The following is a 9,442-nucleotide window of genomic DNA, read 5'->3' on the forward strand; positions in this document are numbered from 1 at the left end:
TGGGGATGGTGGTGTGCTGAATTGGGCGATTGGGATTGATATGTATACACTGATGTGTATAAAATTGATTAAAAAAAATGATTAACATTTAAATTGGTAGACTTTGAGTATAGCAGATTTCCTTCCATAATGTGGGTGGGTCTCATCAGATCAGTTGAAGGCCTTAAGAGAAAAGACTAAGGTCCCTGGAGGAAGAAGGAAATCTGCCTCCAGGCTGTTTTTTAGACTCAAGACTGCACCATCAACTTATCCTTGGGTCTACAGCCTAGCAGCTTGTTCTGAGGATTTTGAAGCTGCCAGCCCATGCAATCATGTAAGCCAATTCCATAAGATAAATCTTTCTCCATTTAAATGTATATCACATTTGTTCTGTTCCTCATGAGGACCCTGACTAATATGATCTTTATATTGCTAAAACACATATATGGATGCTCAGACTCAGGGAATAGGGGTTGATACTTCTGATGGGACCTTCAGGAAATATTTTTACATAGTTACCTAAATTGTAGGTGAGCACATTTTTAGTGCTGCCATGCTACATTCTGGGGGGAAAAAAATTATATAAAGCTCTCTGAACTCCAATTTTATCAAGTGCAAAATAACTGAGTTAGAAGGCTCAAAAATGAAGTAAGGGGCAAAGACTCTAAAACTTCTGTTTTTCCACTAAAGAATCAGTAAAATAAAATTATTTCAAATTATATTTTACATAGAAAATATAATTTAAAATTAATAGATATAAATAATTTATAAAGTTTTACCATATATTAATATACAAAACAAACTATCTTCATAACTCTCTTTTTGTTTGGTTAGTATGGGATCATAAAATTTATGGTAGCAGGAGTCTGACAGAATAAAGAGTAACTGTTTAGATATTGAAATATGAAAAGAAAGAAAAATACAATGACAGTACATAAATGTTTTTCACAAAAACTAGCAGTGATGGAAACAGCTAAAATGTACATTTCTGATTTCAGTGAAACATGTATTTTTTTTTAAGGTTTAGGTACAGTTTTGCATGTCATTTGGCTAGTAGATTAGTTCTTACTATAACTATAATTCAGAGGTATTATAGTAGAATAGTCTTCAAAAAAAATGGATAAATCCTGGTTTCTATCATTCTTTAGTTTTCAAGTCAAAGGTGTTGCAATTTTTGACAAAAATATGAAGGCTGGGATTTTCCATTCTAGAAAACACATACTCCTCTCTTCCCCTTTGATCTTGCTGCTTAAAAGGTATAGTTGTGCAATCATTTCAAGAAGGATACAAATCTTCCATAAATTGTAACTGAATTTTTCTTTTATAGAGTGGTAAGAAACAAACAAATTTTTATATAATGTTAAAATTAAATCCTCAAATATTTCTCTGGAACATTTAATTTTCTCATCTTAATGTCGTGTAGACTTTTATTTTGAGCTGTGAATGACAATGAGAGATGGCTTGTCACAATCAGTTCTCTATTGCATCTGAAATATAAAATAAAATTACCTACAAAAATTACATTTAATGAAATATTCAGGAAAAGCAAGATAGGTTTTATTAGTTGTTTCTCAGTTGATGTTCCTTTATGAAGTACTCCAATTCATAGATTCTTGTAGTTGTGGAATAAACAAAATTAAAATATAACAAGAAATGGACTTTCTAATTCCTTTCAATGTCAAAGTAAGTTAACCTCTCTATCTGTACCTGTACTACTTTTATATTATTAAATTTTGTTTTGTTTAATTTTTACTGTGTTAGCTGTATTAGATTTCAAACTTGGCCCACTGTTAGTTCAAATTCTCCTTATCAAAAATATTTATTTATTTTATATGCAGTATGGATAGATTCAGCTCATCATTTCTATCTCTGGATATCATTTGAATTATTGTGTTTGCATCCCTTCTAGAATCTTGTCATCGGAAAATGTGATAACCATTACCTCTAAGGTTTTTCCAACATACTGATAATACAAATAATGTGCTCTGTGATATATTTTTAAAGACATGCCTTCACACAAGTCGTCATCAACTATTAAAACTTTAGAATTTGCATGACTGTTTTCATTGAGCCCATATATTGCAATTTCTTCGTGGATAGTGTTGAAAAATTAAACACCATGTTTTTAACATTCCCTGCTCACCAGGCATGATAATTTGTTCTCAAAGAAACTATTATTATATTTTTTCCTTCATAATGCTTCCAAGGGTTCCACATTATTATTTTTATCAAGACCACATGCTAGAGTTTGGAACATTTAAGTTAAGTTTAGAGATGCTAGTAATTCAAGAAACATCATTTTACTGACTGGCAGGAGAAATAAAATTACTATAAAATTGTTGCTTAGTGTCCATATTAGCTTTTTATTTTACTATATTTTATTTTACTATAAACTCAATAGCTCAGGCAAGACCAAGTAGTAATGCCTCTCATTTCCCCCCTTATCTGTAGAATCTGGCCTGAAGGACTAAGGGGAGAAACAACCTCAAAAGAACTTCATGCTTTTCTGGTATGAGAAATATTTAAATAATAGGCAGGTGGTTCTTGTCAGTAGTGGCTTTCTGTGCAGTTATCCAGCAGCCTAACTTTTCTTTCTTGCTGAAAGTTGTTATAAAGCTCTTCTTCACTTATCTGTTCCATAAACAGGACAAAGGGATTACAAATGTATGGGAATAGACGTGCCCAGGACTTTTATTTGGGATACATTTCAAATCATAGATGTAGACAAGCTATAACTATCTTTTAAAAAAAGTTGTATGGTTTAGTCCTTGCATACTGTAGCAAATTTATTTTTCACAACTTGACCTTAGCATTTGCAATGCTTTGGGCTTTTTCAGGTCTTCTTGTTGTTGTTCAGGAATAACAAATTAACTTTATTATGTAACATAAAAAATGCAATAGGAAAGCAAAATAGCTTATATCACAAAATACCTACATACACACATACTATGATACATAAATTATTTATGTATTCTAAACATTATTATATCCCTTACCTACTAGGGATAATTGAGATATGACTGAATATCCCAAAGAAAACTGTCTCTAACTAAGGAAAATTGATCCTTACAAAAATTGGCTGAAATTATTCAAGTAATTTTTTAAAAAGATGAGTGTTTTGAAATTTTCTATCCTTTGCACTCCTTTTTTCTATCTATCCTGCCAGGGGGCCATAAGAGCTTAAAAGATTTTTGAGAAAATGCCCATCTTCCAGAACTTAAACCACTTGATGTCCCTCTTTACACACAGTGAAAAAGTACAGCGAGTATGAACTACTTCACACACTGCAGGAAGATACTGTCCAATCCTGCTTGTATTATTAAAATAAGATTTGAGACTTCAATCGTTTAAATTTAAATTTTTGCTCTTCAGGTAAGCTGAATGGTAGGTCACTAGTGGGTAGTTCACAGTGTTTGGTGAAATAAATTTAATATTAATTCTTCTCCAAATGTATAGCTCTACTCTGTGTCTCTGTATGGATACTCCAAAGAGGTATTTTGAGGAATCTTACAAGTACTTTTTTTTTTAACATCTTTATTGGAGTATAGTTGCTTTATAATGGCATGTTAGTTTCTGCTTTATAGCAACGTGAATCCGCTATACATATACATAAAAATATGGAATGCTTCACGAATTTGCATGTCATCCTTGCACAGGGACCATGCTAATCTTCTCCGTATCATTCCAATTTTAGTGTATGTGCTGCCGAAGCGAGCACACAAGTACTTATAATTATGTTTGGTGAGATGTTTTAAAATCAATTATAACTCCTTTAGGAGGTCCTGGGGGACTTTTTGCTCTGAAGGGGGAAGAATTTTCCACCGCCTAATGTCAGGAAATGTACATGCTTTGGAAGCTCTTCAGTTAGTTCAGAAACCATATTGTAGGAAACCCAGTTCTGTAACCTGCCCTCTAGGTAGGTCTCACATCAGTGTCTGGGGAAATTCGTGAGTTTAGGACTGATAAACTGCAACCTTATTCCTCCAAGGAGATGTATTTTTCCTGTGACTTACATACCATGATTGGTTTTGAAGTTAATTCTTCCTCTGGATTATCTTGCAGTTGTTGCTAGAAAGTAAGTGTCCAGATATGGGTGTTTGGTTGTGTGATAAATGTAACTTTAATATAAAGCATTTGGCAGAGGAAGATTCTGTAAGGTCATGGTTTTCATGATATTTTAAGTGTTAGGGCTGGAAATTTTCTTAAAGATCTCTAATCAACTCTTTAACTCATTAGGAAACTGTGGCTCCAACAAAGTTAAGCAGCTAGTGGCAATTCCAGGACTAGAGAGATCATATTGAACCATGGTTAGGTGTTTTGGCTCTGAAGTCCCACAGTCTGCCCCTGCCACTTATTAGCTGTGTGACCTTGGGCGAGTCATATCACCTCTCTGTGCTTCAGTTTCCACATCTGAAAATAGGATAGTCATAGTACATAGTTTGCAGGGATATTATAAGGATTAAATAAATGAATATGAGTTAAACATTTAGCACAGTGCGTGGTATACATTGAGTACTGAATAAATGCTGTTAGAATTAGAATTCATGTTTCTTACCTCTCAGTTGATTGCTTTATAGTTGTGCCACATTGTCTCTCCTGACATCCCTTAAATATATTTGATATAGCATTAAAAATGTTTCATTAGTGTTATTTCTCATTAGAATTGATAAAATATTTTAGAAAAGAACACATATTTAACAAGTATCATGACTATTTTTTTTTCTGTGTGAGAGATGGCCATGTAATAAATGAGGAATTTGGAATGAAATGAAAAAATTAAATGATGTATGTCTGAGTATATTCGGATAGCACTTTATTATTCTTTTTTTTTGAATTTTATTATTTTTTTTTATACAGCAGGTTCTTATTATTTATCCATTTTATACATATTAGTATATATACGTCAATCCCAATCTCCCAATTCATCATCACCCCCCCAACACCCCTGCTGCTTTCACGCCTTGGTGTCCATACGTTTGTTTTCTATATCTGTGTCTCAATTTCTGCCCTGAAAACCGGTTCATCTGTACCACTTTTCTAGGTTCCACATATATGCGTTAATATACGATATTTGTTTTTCTCTTTCTGACTTACTTCACTCTGTATGACAGTCTCTAGATTCATCCACGTCTCTACAAATGACCCAATTTTGTTCCTTTTTCTAGCTGAGTAATATTCCATTGTATATATGTACCACATCTTCTTTATCCATTCATCTGTCGATGGGCATTTAGGTTGCTTCCATAACCTGGCTATTGTAAATAGTACTGCAATGAACATTGGGGTGCATGTGTCTTTTTGACTTATGGTTTTCTCTGGGTATACGCACAGTAGTGGGATTGCTGGGTCATATGCTAATTCTATTTTTAATTTTTTAAGGAACCTCCATACTGTTCTCCATAGTGGCTGTATCAATTTACATTCCCACCAACAGTGCAAGAGCGTTCCCTTTGCTCCACACCCTCTCCAGCATTTGTTGTTTGTAGATTTTCTGATGATGCCCATTTGAACTGGTGTGAGGTGATACCTCATTGTAGTTTTGATTTGCATTTCTCTAATAATTAGTGATGTTGAGCAGCTTTTCATGTGCTTCTTGGCCATCTGTATGTCTTCTTTGGAGAAATGTCTACTTAAGTTTCTGCCCATTTTTTGATTGGGTTGTTTTTTTAATATTGAGCTGCATGAGCTGTTTATATATTTTGGAGATTAATCCTTTGTCCGTTGATTCGTTTGCAAATATTTTCTCCCATTCTGAGGGTTGTCTTTTCGTCTTGTTTGTAGTTTCCTTTGCTTTGCAAAAGCTTTGAAGTTTCATTAGGTCCCATTTGTTTATTTTTGTTTTTATTTCCATTACTCTAGGAGGTGGATCAAAAAAGATCTTGCTGTCATTTATGTCAGAGTGTTCTTCCTATGTTTTCCTCTAAGAGTTTTATCGTGTCCGGTCTTACACTTAGGTTTCTAACCCATTTTGAGTTTATTTTTGTGTATGGTGTTAGGGAGTATTCTAGTTTCATTCTTTTACATGTAGCTGTCCAGTTTTCCCAGCACCACTTATTGAAGAGACTGTCTTTTCTCCATTGTATATCCTTGCCTCCTTTGTCATAGATTAGTTGACCATAGGTGCGTGGGTTTATCTCTGGGCTTTCTATCCTTTTCCATTGATCTATATTTCTCTTTTTGTACCAGTACCATATCGTCTTGATGACTGTAGCTTTGTAGTATAGTCTGAAGTCAGGGAGTCTGAGTCCTCCAGCTCCGTTTTTTTCCCTCAAGACTGCTTTGGCTATTCGGGGTCTTTTGTGTCTCCATACAAATTTTAAGATTTTTTTGTTCTAGTTCTGTAAAAAATGCCATTGGTAATTTGATAGGAATTGCATTGAATCTGTAGATTGCTTTGGGTAGTAAAGTCATTTTCACAATATTGATTCTTCCAATCCAAGAACATGGTATATCTCTCCATCTGTTGGTATCATCTTTAATTTCTTTCATCAGTGTCTTATAGTTTTCTGCATATGGGTCTTTTGTCTCCCTAGGTAGGTTTATTCCTAGGTATTTTATTCTTTTTGTTGCAGTGGTAAATGGGATTGTTTCCTTAATTTCTCTTTCAGATTTTTCATCATTAGTGTATAGGAATGCAAGAGATTTCTGTGCATTCATTTTGTATCCTGCAACTTTACCAAATTCATTGATTAGCTCTAGTAGTTTTCTGGTGGCATCTTTAGGATTCTCTATGTATAGTATCATGTCATCTGCAAACAGTGACAGCTTTACTTCTTCTTTTCCAATTTGGATTCCTTTTATTTCTTTTTCTTCTCTGATTGCTGTGGCTAAAACTTCCAAAACTATGTTGAATAATAGTGGTGAGAGTGGGCAACCTTGTCTTGTTCCTGATCTTAGTGGAAATGGTTTCAGTTTTTCACCATTGAGGAAGATGTTGGCTGTAGGTTTTTCATATATGGCCTTTATTATGTTGAGGAAAGTTCCCTCTATGCCTGCTTTCTGGAGGGTTTTTATCATAAATGGTTGTTGAATTTTGTCAAGAGCTTTCTCTGCATCTACTGAGATGATCATATGGTTTTTCTCCTTCAATTTGTTAATATGGTGTATCACATTGATTGACTTGCGTATATTGAAGAATCCTTGCATTCCTGGGATAAACCCCACTTGATCATGGTGGATGATCCTTTTAATGTGCTGTTGGATTCTGTTTGCTAGTATTTTGTTGAGGATTTTTGCATCTATGTTCATCAGCGATATTGGCCTGTAGTTTTCTTTCTTTGTGACATCTTTGTCTGGTTTTGGTATCAGGGTATCAGGGTGATGGTGGCCTCGTAGAATGAGTTGGGGAGTGCTCCTCCCTCTGCTATATTTTGGAAGAGTTTGAGAAGGATAGGTGTTAGCTCTTCTCTAAATGTTTGATAGAAATCCCCTGTGAATCCATCTGGTCCTGGGCTTTTGTTTGTTGGAAGATTTTTAATCACAGTTTCAATTTCAGTGCTTGTGATTGGACTGTTCATATTTTCTATTTCTTCCTGGTTCAGTCTCAGAGAGTTGTGCATTTCTAAGAATTTCCATTTCTTCCAGGTTGTCTGTTTTATTGGCATAGAGTTGCTTGTAGTAATCTCTCATGATCCTTTGTATTTCTGCAGTGTCAGTTGTTACTTCTCCGTTTTCATTTCTAATTCTGTTGATTTGAGTCTTCTCCCTTTTTTTCTTGATGAGTCTGGCTAATGGTTTATCAATTTTGCTTATCTTCTCAAAGAACCAGCTTTTAGTTTTATTGATCTTTGCTATCCTTTCCTTCATTTCTTTTTCATTTACTTCTGATCTGATCTTTATGATTTTTTTCCTTCTGCCAACTTTGGGGGTTTTTTGTTCTTCTTTCTCTAATTGCTTTAGGTGTAAGGTTAGGTTGTTTTTTTGAGATGTTTCTTGTTTCTTAAGGTAGGATTTTATTGCTATAAACTTCCCTCTTAGAACTGCTTTTGCTGCATCCCATAGGTTTTGGGTCGTCGTGTTTTCATTATCGTTTGTTTCTAGGTATTTTTTGATTTCCTCTTTGATTTCTTCAGTGATCTCTTGGTTATTAAGTAGTGTATTGTTTAGCCTCCATGTGTTTGTATTTTTTACAGATTTTTTCCTGTAATTGATATCTAGTCTTATAGTGTTGTGGTTGGAAAAGATACTTGATATGATTTCAATTTTCTTAAATTTACGAAGGCTTGATTTGTGACCCAAGGTGTGATCTATCCTGGAGAATGTTCCATGAGCACTTGAGAAGGATGTGTATTCTGTTGTTTTTGGATGGAATGTCCTATATATATCAATTAAGTCCATCTTGTTTAATGTATCATTTAAATCTTGAGTTTCCTTATTTATTTTCATTTTGGATGATTTGTCCACTGGTGAAAGTGGGGTGTTAAAGTCCCCTACTACGATTGTGTTACTGTTGATTTCCACTTTTATGGCTGTTAGCCTTTGCCTTATGTATTGAGGTGCTCCTATGTTGGGTGCATAAATATTTACAATTGTTATATCTTCTTCTTGGATCGATCCCTTGATCATTATGTAGTGTCCTTCTTTGTCTCTTGTCATAGTCTTTATTTTAAAGTCTATTTTGTCTGATATGAGAATTGCTACTCCAGCTTTCTTTTGATTTCCATTCACATGGAATATCTTTTTCCATCCCCTCACTTTCAGTCTGTATGTGTCCCTAGGTCTGAAGTGGGTCTCTTGTAGACAGCATATGTACGGGTCTTGTTTTTGTATCCATTCAGGCAGTCTATGTCTTTTGGTTGGAGCATTTAATCCATTTACATTTAAGGTAATTATCGATATGTATGTTTCTATTACCATTTTCTTAATTGTTTTGGGTTGTTTATTTTAGATCTTTTTCTTCTCATGTGTTTCCTGCCTAGAGACGTTCCTTTAGCATTTGTTGTAAAGCTGGTTTGGTCGTGCTGAATTCTCTTAGTTTGTCTGTAAGGGTTTTAATTTCTCTGTCGAATCTGAATGAGATCCTTGCTGGGTAGAGTAATCTTGGTTGTAGCTTTTTCCGTTTCATCACTTTGAATGTATTCTGCCACTCCCTTCTGGCTTGCAGAGTTTCTGTTGAATGATCAGCTGTTAACCTTATGGGGATTCCCTTGTGTGTTATTTGTTGTTTTTCCCTTGCTGCTTTTAATATTTTTTCTTTGTATTTAATTTTTGATAGTTTGATTAATATGTGTGTTGGCTTGTTTCTCCTTGGATTTATCCTGTATGGCACTCTCTGTGCTTCCTAGACTTGATTAACTATTTCCTTTCCCATATTAGGGAAATTTTCAACTATAATCTGTTCAAATATTTTCTCAGTCCCTTTCTTTTTCTCTTCTTCTTCTGTTCCCCTATAATTCGAATGTTGGTGCATTTAATGTTGTCCCAGAGGTCTCTGAGACTGCCCTCAATTCTTTTCATTCTTTTT

The sequence above is a fragment of the Balaenoptera borealis genome (genome assembly GCF_965194805.1).
Source record: "Balaenoptera borealis genome assembly, contig: HAP1_SCAFFOLD_358, whole genome shotgun sequence".
Classification (NCBI taxonomy): Eukaryota; Metazoa; Chordata; class Mammalia; order Artiodactyla; family Balaenopteridae; genus Balaenoptera; species Balaenoptera borealis.